General features: G+C 44.3%; 1 protein-coding gene across 11 annotated transcripts in view; it reads left to right on the top strand.

The window, feature by feature from the left end:
- The window catches only part of grb10b (growth factor receptor-bound protein 10b), a 272,599-nt gene that overhangs the window by 125,927 nt on the left and 131,276 nt on the right, over positions 1 to 15,396 (top strand). The gene's annotated exons all lie outside the window — the stretch shown is intronic.

The raw sequence follows: 15,396 nt of genomic DNA, 5'->3' as shown, positions 1-15,396 counted from the left end.
CACCTTAATGCCCTTTGGAATACCCAACACTTCCTCCCTCCTTATGCCGACTTGACCTAGAGTAATCAAACATCTGTTCCTAACCTCAACATCCGTCATGTCCCTCTCCTCGGTGAATACCGATGCAAAGTACTCGTTTAGAATCTCACCCATTTTCTCTGAGTCCAAGCATAACATTCCTCCTTTGTCCTGTAGTGGGCCAATCCTCTCTCTAGTTACCCTCTTTCTCCTTATATATGAATAAAAGGCTTTGGGATTTTCCTTAACCCTGTTTGCTAAAGATATTTCATGACCCCTTTTAGCCCTCTTAATTCCTCAAGTAGCTGATGATGGTTGGGCCTAGGGTACTGCCTTGAGGAACTCCTATTGCGATATCCTGCATCTGAGTTGATTGGCCTCCAATAACAACAATTATCTTCCTTTGTACTAGGTATGACTCCTAACAATGGGGACTTTCCTCCCAATTCCAATTGACTTCAATTTTATTCGGGTTCCTTGTTGCCGAGCTTGCTCAAATGCTGCTTTTGATAGCATGAAACCACTTTCGCCTCACCTCTGAAATTCATTGCTTTTGACCATGTTTTGACCAAGGCTATAATGAGGCCTGGAGCTGTGGTCCTTGCATAACCAATTGAATGGTATATTTAATATATACCAGGTTTCTTCCAAATGGAGATTGCTATTGTAGGCACATCTTAGGGTAAATAAATAGTGAGTAGGTGTAATAATTGTTTATTTGTAGTGTTTGTTACCACTGCTTGTACGAGCTACACCAAAGATTATCTGTCCTCATTAATTCCGGGCAGTTCTAGTAGTGTTCATGCCAGATAAGCTTTATAATTTAATATAGTATTGGAAGGTTACCATTTTACTTGCCAATGTCAGACCCTGCAGTCATTTGAAGATAGATAAAAATTGGCACATTTGCTGTCTGGGAAAAGTTTCAGTTCCTTCTGAGAAGGAATCTGACCAGCTGAGCATTTGGGCGACAATTTATATCCAGGTGACAACTATTGGATTTATAATGCTGTGAGGAAGATTAAATAAAGGTGTACACGGTTATGGGGGCGGCGCAGTGGTTAGCACCGCAGCCTCACAGCTCCAGCGACCCGGGTTCAATTCTGGGTACTGCCTGTGTGGAGTTTGCAAGTTCTCCCTGTGTCTGCGTGGGTTTCCTCCGGGTGCTCAGGTTTCCTCCCACATGCGAAAGACTTGCAGGTTGATGGGTAAATTGGCCATTAGCAATTGCCCCTAGTATAGGTAGGTGGTAGGGAAATATAGGGACAGGTGGGGATGAGGTAGGAATATGGAATTAGTGTAGGATTAGTATAAAATGGGTGGTTGATGGTCGGCACAGTGGGCCGAAGGGTCTGTTTCAGTGCTGTATCTTTCAAGAAATTTGAACTATAGTTTTGTGATTGCATTCAGTTCTTGCTCTTTCCACAGAATTATATCATCTCTGGCTTACCTTATTCTTCATTCTGTTTTGCTATATCTCCATATTTACTCTAGCCAACTTATAGCAGCAGCTTCAGATGATGAAACAGGATAAAACACTAGCAAGTAGAGGAATGGTGGAATGATTAAGAGGAGAGGGCAAGAGCGCAAATGATACGATTGGGGGAAGAAAGATTTTTCAAGAAAAAATGAGTTGGGGGTGTTGCGTAGTTTTGGGGTGTGAGAGGGGACTCAGTCTCATAATTCTGTATTCACTAAGAGTTGTGAAAGCTGGAGGAGGAAAGGCTGCTAATCCCATTCTAGAAGTCAATCTTTGAGTTGATGATATGAACCAAGGTTTCAGCAGCAGATGAAGAAACTTAGGAATGTAAGTAGGTAATATTACTGAAGTAGACCACTATGCTAAGTAGGACAGAGCCAGGCATATCTAGCAGTCCAAAACTGGGAATCCACGAGGTACTATAGACCCATCAGCAGCAGCAGAATTATATACCACTGCATTCAGTAACCTTGTGACCCACCATATCCCCTGCTCCATCTCCATTGAGTTGGTTGATCAACCCAAATAAAATCGCGAGGGGAGAAGGGTGTGCTAAGAGCAGCACCATTCATACCTTAAATGAGGCACTGACCTAGTGAAACTACAACACAGGGCTATTAGCAAGTTTAGTATCACAAGTGCAGGCTATAGACAGCTAAGCGGTTCCGTGACGAAGAGATCTGAGTGAGGGTCTAGTCCTATCATCAAGTTGAGAATAGTCATGGACAATCAGGAAACTGATGGGAGGCTCCATGAGACTCCAAGTGTAACAGTCTGCATCTGTGTGTGAGGAAAAGTTGGCATCTATGCTAGCTCTCTAAGTTCCAAAGTTCTTCACAGTTTGAGTCTTTTGAAGTGTAGATACTGTTTTACAGGCAAATGTAGTAGCCAATTTTCATAGAGCATGGTCCCACAAACAGCAGTGAGAACAATGACCAGATAATCTGCTTTGGTGGTATTCATTAAAAGGATGAATGTTGGCTCGGACATTAGGAGAACTCCTTGCTCTTTTGAGTAATAACATGGGATCTTTCATGCCCACCTGAGAAAGAAGGCCTTGATTTATAGGTTAATTTGAAAAATGACCCTCTCTGACAGTGGAGCTGTTCCTCAATTGCACCGAAGTGCTTGCCTCGAACAGAGCTTAAGTTCATGGGCTGGGTATTGTACCAACAACCGTCAGCTCAAGAGGTGAGAGTATTACCACTTAGTCAAGGCTAATTCTGGCATAATTATATTCATTAAGAAAATATCTAACTGCCTTTCCCTAATCTTCAACTGCATTACTGCCACAGGATCCCCATCAACAACATCCTGGGAATCAACATTGGCCTAAAAGCTGAACTGACTAGCATCAATACTGTAGCTACGGAAGTAGGGCAGAGGCTGGGTGGTAACTGCTGACACATTTAAAAAAAAAAATTCTACACTATTTACAAGGCTGAAGGCAGGAGTGCAATGAAATACTCAATGGTTGCCCACTTGGGTATAGCTGCAACAGCACTGAACAAGCTCAGTGGCATCCAGCACCAAGTCTTCTGTTTGATCAGCCCTTCCTCCTTCACTGAACTCAGTATCCATCCTCTCTACCACTGGTGCACTGTCGTTACAGTAGGTTCTATATACAGAAAGTACTTTAGGATCTTTACAAGCTTATTTCAACACTGCCTCCTAACTCTGCAATTTCTTCCACCAAAAGGTGCACAGCAACCTCAATCACCTGCAAGTTCACTCTATCACAGGCACATGATGTCATTCCTTCATTGTAGGTCAAAATCCTATAGTATCCTACTTTGTCATTTTAGGAGCATCATCACCAAATGGCTCTGGTGGTTCAAGAAGATGGCGCATCGCCAGCATGGGGCAACAGGGGATGGGCAATAATGTTCATCCCAGGAAGAAATAGTTTTAAAACAAAATGACGGTGCTGAGTGGTTCCCTGTGGTATCACTGCTCTGCTGGAAGTGTTGAATTTGTAGATCATAGGTTTTTGTGGCAGAGGTAGGAAGTGAAAAAACATCTGATTGCGTAGGTGTTAATTCAGTTGCTAAAACGCCTATCTGTCTCAGATAATGGTCGCAACAGATTTGAAGGATTTTGAAATGTGTCTTCAGCAACTCCCCTGAAAGTGAAAAGCTTCATTGGCACTGGAGATAGAAACTAGAAGGAAATACTGAAATATGCTAAGAACAGATCAGATGGAGCTGGGAAATATTAGAGGGAAGAGGACAATACTGAATAAGCTGGATATAAATTGAGAAACAGTTAGAAATAGATAAATTGAGAAACAAGAAAAAAACATAATTTAAACAGCCAGTGCATAGAGAAATAAAACTGAAGAGGGAGTAAAACTAAAGTGAGTGTTAAGTGCACTTAGCAATACCACAATCCACCATAAAGGGGTAATTAGCTATATATCTAGAGGACCCTGTTGGGTGTGGGTCAGAATGCAATGGACAGACAGGTATCTTGTTGGGGGAGATGATGTGTCTGATGAGGCAGGAGAGAAAGAAACAGTGTTCGGGGTGGAGGCAGTGGGGAGAAGATGTTCTGTGTAGACTGAGATATGATTATTGACAAAGGAGCTGGGGTTTTACTTCAAATTGAGGTTTTAGTTCAAGTGGAGCTGAGACAGAACATTTTTCCACATCAGATGTGACTGTTGATTGGCACTTTCCCAATGATTGAGGATTTCTTATTTTTTGTGGAGTTGAAATATTGAGGAATCTACTTAATTTAAACATTTTTCACCTATGAAATTTTGGCTAGGAAGTAGAATTCCTTGTTCTGGAGCAAGTTGCGTGATCTACAGCTCAAAGATCTGAGAAATTGGTTCTGATTTTGCGTTCAGCGGTAAAATGACAGCACTCATCCCTGACTTTGAAGAAAGTTGCCTACCAAGATCTAGTGATCTCTCTGATATAGACTCTACCTTTCCCGACATTAATTTCATTCTGGTATCAGCTGTGGGGATCGCTGGCATCCGGCAATAGTGATGTCATCAAGCAGGATAAGCAGCCAATCACATTGAAGAATTCTCTCAGACAGCAAGCCAGGAAGTTTAAAAAGTACTGATTATCCTTCACTTTTTAATGATTCTACAAAGAGCAAAATAAAGATTGTGACATACATATGGAATTAAGGTAAAAACTGAAATATCAAACTTCAAAAAGGTACATATTTTAATATTCTGGAATTTATCATTGAGAAATTTGACATTCCACATATATAAAATTAGGTTTTCAGGAAGAATGACTCTGTATGCCTCTAAAAGCCCAGAATTATATCAAGGGATTTTATGACCAGATTAATTGCCAAAAAAGAGGAAGTTTACATTAAGTTAAGTGATATCTAAGATTTCTATTGGCGCAATGTGGAGGAGCAGGGAATAATTGACAACGTCTGGATTTCTGCATTTAACACTACATGTACCAACATCAGAAGTTGCTGTCAGTTTCAGTTGTAATGACAGATGCTGACTGTTCTGTCATGATTACAACTGCAAAATTTGGACCATTGTTTTGTGAAGGTACCCAAGTTGCTGAAAATAGCAGGCCTGTGAATTGTCTTCAGATAAAACTATTGAGGTTAGTACATGAAATAGATGCATTTAGCAAAAGGACCTTTTCATCCCAGTTTGATGCTTGTCAGAGCAACAAAAGTAGGTTACATTTGACCTAGTGTTTTGCCAGTTGCTTCATTACGACACTAATAAAAAAAAAAATTAATTTGTAGGAGACTTGCATGTATATATTGCCTTTCACATCCTTAGAATGTCCTACAGCACTTAGTGGCCAAGAAAGCACTTTTGAAGTAGTTACTTGCTCTGCAGACCAACATGGCAACCAGTTTACACATACGATTCTACAACCAGAAGCAAATGGCCAGTTAATCTGCTTCACTGGTGGTGTTAAAGGGTTAAATGTTGACCAGGACACAGGGTGTGAGCTCCCAGCTCTTTTAGGTATTGTCATGGACTCTTTTATTTTTATTTAGAGATACAGCACTGAAACAGGCCCTTCGGCCCACCGAGTCTGTGCCGACCAACAACCACCCATTTGTACTAACCCTACAGTAATCCCATATTCCCTACCACCTACCTACACTAGGGGCAATTTACAACGGCCAATTTACCGATCACCTGCAAGTCTTTGGCTGTGGGAGGAAACCGGAGCACCCGGCGAAAACCCACGCTGTTACAGGGAGAACTTGCAAACTCCGCACAGGCAGTACCCAGGATCGAACCCGGGTCCCTGGAGCTGTGAGGCTGCGGTGCTAACCACTGTGCCGCCCAACACAGAAAATGTGCTTAAAACAATGGAGATTGGACTGTATCCAATGATGACTCGATCAGTGTTCTTTCCTGCTCTCGCCCCGAACTGGAAAACTTCAACTCTGCTTCCAGTTTCCACCCTTCTCTCACCTTGGCATGGTCCATCTCCAACACTTGCCTTTCTCGACTTCTCTGTCTCCATCTCTAGGGATAGGATGTCCACTAATATTCGTTACAAGTCTGCCATCTCCCATGGTTACCTTGAATACACTTCCTCACACCCTGTCTCCTGTAAGGACTTCATTCCATTCGCCCCGTTTCTCCATTTCCGACGCATCTGTTGTGATCATGCAACCTTCCTCGCCAGTTCTTCTGATATTTCTTCCTTTTTCCTCAACTGAGGGCTGCCCCACCACTCCCCACTATGGTTTGCAGAGCCCTCAACTGTGTTTGACCCATTTCCTGCACTTCTGCTGTCACGTGTTCCCCTCCCTCCAAAAACTGCAACTGGGTTCCCCTTGTCCTCACTTTCCACCCCACTAGCCTTCACATCTAAAGGATCATCCTCCACCATTTCTGCCACCTCCAATATGATACCACCACCCCTCCCTCCCCTGTCAGCATTCCAAAGGGATCGTTCCCTCAGCGACACGCTGGCCTACTCCTCCATCAGGCCCAACACCTCGTCCCCTTCCCACGGCAGCTTCCCATGCAATCGCAGGGCGTGTAATAGCTGCCTTTTTACCTCCTCTCTGCTCAGCATCTAAGGCTCCAAACACTCCTTCCAGGTGAGGCAGTGATTTACTTGTACTTTCAATTTAATGTACTGTATTCACTGTTTACAATGTGGTTGCCTCTACACAAGAAAGACCAAGTGCAGATTGGGTGACCGCTTTGCGGAACACCTCTGCTTAGTCCACAGACCTGACCCCGAGCTTCCTGTTGTTTGCCATTTCAATTCACCACCCTGCTCTGATGCCCACATTTCTGTCCTCGGCCTGCTGCAGTGTTCCAGTGAACATCAACGGAAGCTTGAGGAACAGCACCTCATCTTCCGATAAGGTACTCGACAGCCTTCTGAACTCAACCTTGAGTTCAACAATTTGAGTTTGACCGGCTTTTTTTAAATGTTATTTTTTAACTGTGCCTGTCTTAAACTTGTTTTTCATGTTTGTGCTTTTGGACAGAGCAGCTCATTATTCTGCCATTAACAGTTTCTCTGGACTAATGCTTTCTTTCACTCCAACTATTGCCTTTGTTCCATGACATCTTTGTCATTTAATCTCTCCTGCCTCTAGCCTATCACACATCTTCACTTTTGTTGTTCTTCCCTGCCTCCCTCTTTCACTTGCTCAAAACTTCTTACATTTCCAACTTTTGCTAGTTCTGGTGAAAGACTTTGAAATGTTAACTCTCTCCACAGATGCTGCCAGACCCGCTGTTTATTTCCAGCACTTTGTTTTTATTTCACATTTCCAGCATCAGCAGTATTTTGCTTTTATTATTGAGGAGATTGGACTCCCGTTTCACACATCAGAAAGACAGCACTTTCGACAATGCAGCTCTCCCTCAAAATTGCACTGATGGTAATGTTGAGGGCAAAAACAATTAAGGAATTTTATTTGTGGATTCTTGCATCAATGGCTTGTTAAGGCCCTATAAACATTTGCAAATTGAAATTGTCATTTTAAGTTGTACTTGAGAAGGTAAATCAAAGGTAGATTACAGTTGCTTGTAGTAAATGAAACTGATGTCATCACCTCATAACAAATTAGTTTGTTCCCACCACCGGTACTGAAATCACATCTGTATCAAACCAGCAATAACAATTATTTGCTAAACCTCAATCACATCACATGAATTGTTCAAGTAGTAGGAGATGCAAGTTAAAAGTTAATAAGGAAATTAGGCAGTGCTTTTTCAACCAAAAGATAATTAAGTTGTGAAACAAGTTAACATTAAAGATAGTGAAGTAGTCAGTATAAATAGACCCAAAAAGTCCCCTAGGCCTTGCTGCCTTTGGGAAAGGCAGAGAGAGAAAATTGCCAGTATTTAATGGTGGAGGGGAAGCAAGTGGAGGGGGCGTGGGGCGAGTGGTGGGAGGTTTGTGCTTCCAAATCATTGGAACAATTGTGTAAACTATTTTATAACTGAAACCGACTACTACATTTTCGCTTCTATTTGTTTACTTAAAGTTAGCTCCCATTTAAGCAATACCTCAATATTAAAATTCTCACTTGTTTTCAAATCGCTGCATAGCCTCACCCCTCCTTATCTATGTAATTTCCTGCAGCCCCACAACCCTTGGATATCTGTGCTCCTCCAATTCTCACTTCTTGGGCATCCCTGATTTTAATTGCTGCACCATTGTGGCCGTGCCTTTAAATGCCAAGGCTGTAAGCTCTGGAATTCCCTCCCTAAACATTTCTGCGTTTTCAATCTCTCTCTCCTTTTAAGATGCTCCTTCAAAACCACCTCCTTTGACCAAGCTTTTGGTTATCTGCCCTAATGTCTCCTTATGTGACAGTGTTGAATTTGATGACGCTCCTGTGAAGCCCTTTGGGACGTTTTACTAAATTAAAGGCACTATATAAATATAAGTTTTTGTCATAGTTGACCACAAGAGATTTTCTCTTGTAATTTCAGTCAACACTTTTTTTATTCGTTCATGGAATGTGGGCATCGCTGGCTAGGCCAGCATTTATTGCCCATCCCTAATTCCCCTTGAACTGAGTGCTTGCTAGGCCATATCAGAGGGCATTTAAGCATCAGCCACATTGCTGTGGGTCTGGAGTCACATATAGGCCTGACCAGGTAAAGATGGCAGATTTCCTTCCTCATTGAACACTGAACAGGATGGTTGACAAGTCAGTCTTAATCCATTCCTCTTTCAAGGGAAAGATTCAGCGAATCTTAGGAAAAGTCATTTGCATTTGTCGTTTTCTTTCGTGAGGCTTAAAACCTAGTGCATCATGTATTGGGCAAGACAAAAGGAAGAGAAGGTATGGAGATGCTTTAAAGATTTTTAATAAAAAAAACAACTGAACAAATGAGCATCAGAAAGGAGGAAATAATGGAGAGAAAAATGTGAAAGATCGAGTGGGGGATGGTACTTACACATCAAAGATCATCACGAAAGCAGATTAGCGTAATGTATCTCATTGTTTGAAACCCTACTGTGCATGAATTGACTATCATGTTCTTCAAAATAAATGATCGCTTCAAAAGTAATTTGTCAGATGTGAGGTTTTTTGATCTCTTGCGGATATGACAGGCAACAATATGGCAGGACTACAAGCATGCTATAGAAAGCTAAGAAATACAACAACCAACAGATCAGATCAAAGCTCTGCAGTCCTGCCGCATCCAGCCATGAACGGTGGTGGACAATTAATCAACTAACAGGAGGAGCAGGCTTCACGGACATCCCCATCCTGAATGATGGTGAAACCCAATACGTCAGTGCAAAAGATGAGGCTAAAGCTTTTGCAGCCATCTTCAGCCAGAAGTGGCGAGTGAATGATCCATCTCTGCCTCTTCCCGAAGTCCTGAGCAGCACAGATGCCATTCTTCAGCCAATTCGATTCACTACACGTGATATCAAGGAACGGCCGAGCGCACGGGAAACAGCAAAGGCTCGGAGCTGCTGACAACTTTCCAGCTGTAGTACTGAAGACTTGTGCTCCAGAACTAGCCATGCCCCTGCTGTACAGATGCAACAGTGGCATCTACCTGGCAATGTGGGAAATTGCCCTTTGTATGCCCTGTCCACAAAAAGCAGGACAAATCCAATTTAGTTGCTGCCTCATCAGTCTACTGTCAATCATCAAAATGATTGAAGGTGTTGTTGACAAGTAGCACTTACTCACCAGTAACCTGTTCCTTGCTCATTTTGGGTTCCACCATGATCACAAAGCTCCAGGCCTCATTATAGCCTTGGTCCAAATATGGGCAAAAGAGCTGAATTCGAGAAGTGAGGGTTTTTTTTTATTCAGTAGTGGGATGTGGGTGTCACTGGCTAGGCCAGCATTTATTGCCCATCACTAATTGCCCTTGAGAAGGTGGTGGTGAGCTGCTGCCTTGAACTGCTGCAGTTGATGTGAGATAGGGACACCCAACTGTGCTTTTAGGAAGGGAGTTGCAGGATTTTTACCCAGCAACAGTGAAGGAACGGCGATATAGTTCCAAGTCAGGATGGTGTGTGACTTGGAGGGGAACTTGCAGGTGGTGGTGTTCCCACGCATTTGCTGCCCCTGTCCTTCTAGTTGGTCGAGGGCACGGGTTTGGAAGGTGCTGTCTTTAGGATCCCTTGGTGTGTTGCTGCAGTGCATCTTGTAGATGGTGTGCACTGCTGCCACTGTGCGTCAGTGGTGGAGGGAGTGAATGTCACCCCATCCACAAACAATCAAGTGGGCTGCTTTGTCCTGGATGATGTCGAGCTTCTTGAGTGTTGTTGGAGCTGCACCCATCCAGGGAAGTGGAAAGTATTCCATCATACTCCTGACATGTGCCTTGTAGATGGTGGACAGGCTTTTGGGGAGTTAGGAGTTGAGTTACTTGCCGCTGGATTCTTAGCCTCTGACCTGCTCTTGTAGCCACAGCATTGATATGGTTACTCCAGTTCAGCTTCTGATCAATGGTAACCCCTAGAATGTTGATAGTGGGGGATTCAGCGATTGTAATGTCCTTGAATGTCAAGGGGAGATGGTTAGATTCTCTCTTGTTGGAGATGGTCATTGCCTGGCACTTGTGTGGCACGAATGTTACTTGCTTCTTATCAGTCTAAGCCTGGATATTATCCAGGTCTTGCTGAATTTCTACACAGACTGCTTCAGTATCTGAGGAGTTGCTGAACATTATGCAATCATCAGCGAACATCCCCACTTCTGACCTTATGATTGAAGGAAGGTCATTGAAGCAACTGAAGATGGTTGGGCCTAGGACACTACCCTGAGGAATTCCTGCAGTGATGTCCTGGAGCTGAGATGATTGACCTTAACAACCACAACCATCTTCCTTTGTGCTAGGTGTGATTCCAACCAGCGAAGAGTTTTTCCACTGATTCCCATTGACTTCAGTTTTGCTAGGGCTCCTTGATGCCATACTTGGTCAAATGCTGCCTTGATGTCAAGGGCAGTAACTCTCATCTCTTGAGTTCAGCTCATTTTTGTCCATGTTTGAACCAAGGCTGTCGTGATGTCAGGAGCTGAGTGACCCTGGCGGAATGCAAACTGAGTGTCACTGGGCAATTTTCCACAGTGTCTGGTAGATGCCAGTGTTGTAGATGTACTGGAACAGCTTGGCTAGGGGTGCAGAAAGTTATGGAGCACAGGTCTTTAGTACTATTGCCGGAATATTGTCAGGGCCCCATAGCCTTTGCAGTATCCAGTGCTTTCAGTCGTTTCCTGATATCATGTGGAGTGAATCGATTTGGCTGAAGACTGGCATCTGTGATGCTGGGGACTTCGGGAAGAAGCCGAGATGGATCGTCAACTCGGCACTTCTGGCTGAAGATTGTTGCAAATGCTTCAGCCTTATCTTTCGTACTGATGTGCTGGGCTCCTCCATCATTGAGGATGGGGATATTTGTGGAGCCACCTCCTCCAGTTAGTTTAATTATCCACCACCATTCACGGCTGGATGTGGCAGGACTGCAGAGCTTAGTTCTGATCTGTTGGTTATGGGATCGCTGAGCTCTGTCTTTCATATGCTGCTTACGCAGTTTGACATGCAAGTAGTCCTGTGTTGTAGCTTCACCTGGTTGATACCTCATTTTGAGGTATGCCTGGTGCCGCTCCTGGCATTCCCTCCTGCACTCTTCATTGAACCCGGTTTGGTCCCTCGGCTTGATGGTAGTGGTAGAGTGGGGGACATGCCGGACTGTGAACGAACAGATTGTGGTTGAATACATTCTGCTGCTGCTGATGGCCCACAGCTCCTCATGGATGCCCAGTTTTGCATTGCGAGATCTGTTCGAAATCTATCCCATTTAGCATGGTGGTAGTGCCACACAACGCGATGGAGGGTATCTTCAATGTGAAGGCGGGACTTCATCTCCACAACGAATGTGCAGTGGTCACTCCTACCAATACTGTCATGGACAGATGCATCTGCGGCAGGGAGATTGGTGAGGACGAGGTCAAGTATGATTTTCCCTCTTGGTTCCCTTGCCACCTGCCGCAGACCCAGTCTAGCAGCTGTGTCCTTTAGGACTCTGCTAGCTCAGTCAGTAGTGGTGCTACCGAGCCACTCTTGATGGAAATTGAAGTCCCCCACATACTGCGCCCTTGCCACCCTCAGTGCTTTCTCCAAGTGGTGATCAACATGGAGAAGTACTGATTCATCAGCTGAGGGAGTACGGTAGGTGGTAATCAGCAGGAGCTTTCCTTGCTCATGTTTATCCTGATGCCATGAGACTTCATGGGGTCCGAAGCCGATGTTGAGGACTCCCAGGGCAGTTCCCTCCTGACTGTATACCACCATGTCACCACCTCTGCTGGGTCTGTCCTGCCAGTGGGACAGGACATACCCGGGGATGGTGATGGCAGTGTCTGGGGCATTGCCTGTAAGGTATGATTCCGTGAGTATGACTATGTCGGGCTGTTGCTTGACTAATCTGTGGAACAGCTCTCCCGATTTTGGCACAATCTCCCAAATGTTAGTAAGGAGGACTCCACAGGGTCGACTGGGCTGGGTTTGCCGTTGTAGTTTCCGGTGCCTAGGTCGATGCTGGGTGGTCCGTCCGGTTTCATTCCTTTTTATTGACTTCGTAGCAGTTAGACGCAACTAAGTGGTGTGCTAGGCCATTTCAGAGGGCATTTAAGAGTCAACCATATTGCTGTGGATCTGCAGTCACATGTAGGCCAGACCAGGAAAGGCCATCAGATTTCCTTCCCTAAAGGACATTAGTGAACCAGATGGGTTTTTGCAACAATCGGCAGTGGTGTCATGGCCATCGTTAGACTAGATTTTAATTCCAGATTTATTCCATCTTTCTGCTGTGTTGGGATTCAAACCCATGTCTGCAGAGGAATACCCTGGGTCTCTGGGTTGCTAGTCCAGTGACGATACCAATACAACTGTCTTTGATATCAAGGCAGCATTTGCCCTACTAAAATTGAAGTCAGTGGGAATCGGGAAAAACTCCTAGTTAGTCGGAGTCATACCTAGCACACAGGAAGATGGTTGTTTTTGTTGTTGGAAGCTGATTATCTTAGCCCCAGGAATTTGTTGCAGGAGTACTTCAGGGCCAATCATCTTCAGCTGCTTCATCAATGACCTTCCTTCCATCAGAAGTGGGAATGTTTGCAGTGTTCAGTCCCATTTGCAACTCCTCATGATGATGAAACATTCCATGCCTGCATGCAGCAAAATCTGAACAACATTCAGGCTTGGGCTAATGAGTGGCAAGTAACTGTTGTGCCACACAAGAGCCAGCTGGTCACCATCTCCCACAAGATAATCTAACCATCTCCTTGCTATTCAGTGGCATTACCATTGCTGAATCCACTAGCAACTGCATCCATGGGTGGGGGGGGTTATCATTGACCAGAAACTTAACTGGACCAGGCACATAAATACATTGACTACAGGAGCAGGTCAGGGCTGCGAACTCAGCAGTGAGTAATTCATTTGCTGTCTCCACAAAACTTGCCCACCATCTACAACGCACAAGTCAGGAATGTGATGGCATACTCTGCACTTGCTTGGATGAGTGCAGCTACAACAACACTCAAAGCTCAACACCATCCAGGACAAAACAGCCCGCTTAACTGGCACTTCCTCCACCACTGGTGCACAATAGAAGCAGTGTGTACCATGTACAAGATGCACTGCAGCAACTCATCCAGGCTTCTTCGACAGTACCTCCCAAACCTGTGACCTCTGCCACCTAGAAGAACAGGGGCAGCAGTTGCATGGGAATACCACCACCTGCAAGTTCCCCTCCAAGTCTCTCACCATCTGACTTGGAACTATATCACCGTTCCTTCACCGTCTCTGGGTCAAAGCCCTGGAACTCCCTCCTAATACCACTGTGCGTGTACCTGCACTACATGGACTATAACGGTTCAGTAGGTGGCTCACACTACCTTCTCGAGCGCACTTAGGGATGGCTATAAATGCTAGCCTTGCCAGCGATGCCCACATCCCATGAACAAATTTTTTTTTTAAACTGAAGTTTTTCACATGCAGTAGCGTGGCAGAATTAATAAATATTTTGTCCATACATTTTGCCACAAGATCAACTGATTATATTTTATAAAGTGTTTCATGCTGTATTGTTTCATTACTTAACATGAGCAATGGCACAGGAGAGCATTACAGTTTGCTCTTGATTCAGAATTACTCAATTGAAACAATTTGATTCAAACTTTTAACACAATTCCCCTTTTGATGTTGCTCATTCAAATAGTTTTGTAAAACCTAAAAATTGAGTCGTCATAGTTATACAGCACAGAAACAGTCCCTTCGGCCCATCGTGTCCGTGCCAGCCATCAAGCACCTATCTATTCTAATCCCATTTTCCAGCACTTGACCCATAGCCTTGTATGCCATGGCGTTTCAAGTGCTAATCTAAATACTACTTAAATGTTGTGAGGATTCCTGCCTCTAGCACCCTTTCAGGCAGTGTGTTTCAGATTCCAACCACCTTTTGGGTGAAAAGATTTCTCGTCAAATCCCCTCTAAACCTCCTGCCCCTTACCTTAAATCTATGCCCCTTAGTTATCGACACCTCCGCTAAGGGAAAAAGTTTCTTTCGATCGACCCTATCTGTGCCCCTCATAATTTTGTGTACCTCAATGAGGTCCCCCCTCAGCCTTCTGTGTTCTAAGGAAAACAACCCTCGCCTGTCCAGTCTCTCTTCATAGCTGAAATGTTCCAGCCCAGGCAACTACCTAATGAATCTTCTCTGCACCTTCTCCATTGCAATCACATCCTTCCTATGGTGTGGCGACCAGAACTGTACACAGTACTCCAGCTGTGGCCTAACAAAGGTTTCATACAGCTCCATCATAACTTCCCTGCCCTTGTATTCGATGCCTCGGCTAATAAAGGCAATGCCTTCCTAACCATCTTATCTACCTGTGCTGCTACCTTCAGTGATCTAGGCACAAGTACACCAAGGTCCCTCTGTACTTCCTAGGGTCCAGCTATCCATTGTATATTCCCTTGCCTTGTTAGTCCTTCCAAAATGCATCACCTCACACTTCTCAGGATTAAATTCCATTTGCCACTGCTTGCCCATCTTACCAGCCCATCTATATCATCCTGTAATCTAAGGCTTTCCTCCTCACTATTTACGACACCACCAGTTTTCGTGTGAACTTACTGATCGTACCTCCTATATTCTTGTCTAAATCATTCATGTACACTACAAACAGCAAGGATCCCATCACTGATCCCTGCAGTACCCCACCGGTCACAGGCTTCCAATTGCAAAAATAGCCTTCGACCATCACTAAGCCAATTTTGGATCCAATTTGCCAAATTCCCCTGGATCCCATTGGCTCTTATCTTCTTGACCAGTCTCCCATGCGGGACCTTATCAAAAGCCTTACTGAATGTAGTCCATGTAGACTACGTCAACTGCTTTACCCTCATCTACACACCTAGTCACCTCCTT

This window comes from Heterodontus francisci, chromosome 2 (genome assembly GCF_036365525.1).
Source record: "Heterodontus francisci isolate sHetFra1 chromosome 2, sHetFra1.hap1, whole genome shotgun sequence".
In the NCBI taxonomy this organism is placed as follows: Eukaryota; Metazoa; Chordata; class Chondrichthyes; order Heterodontiformes; family Heterodontidae; genus Heterodontus; species Heterodontus francisci.
Note: the sequence above shows the minus strand (reverse complement) of the source record. Positions and strands in the feature narration are given on the sequence as shown.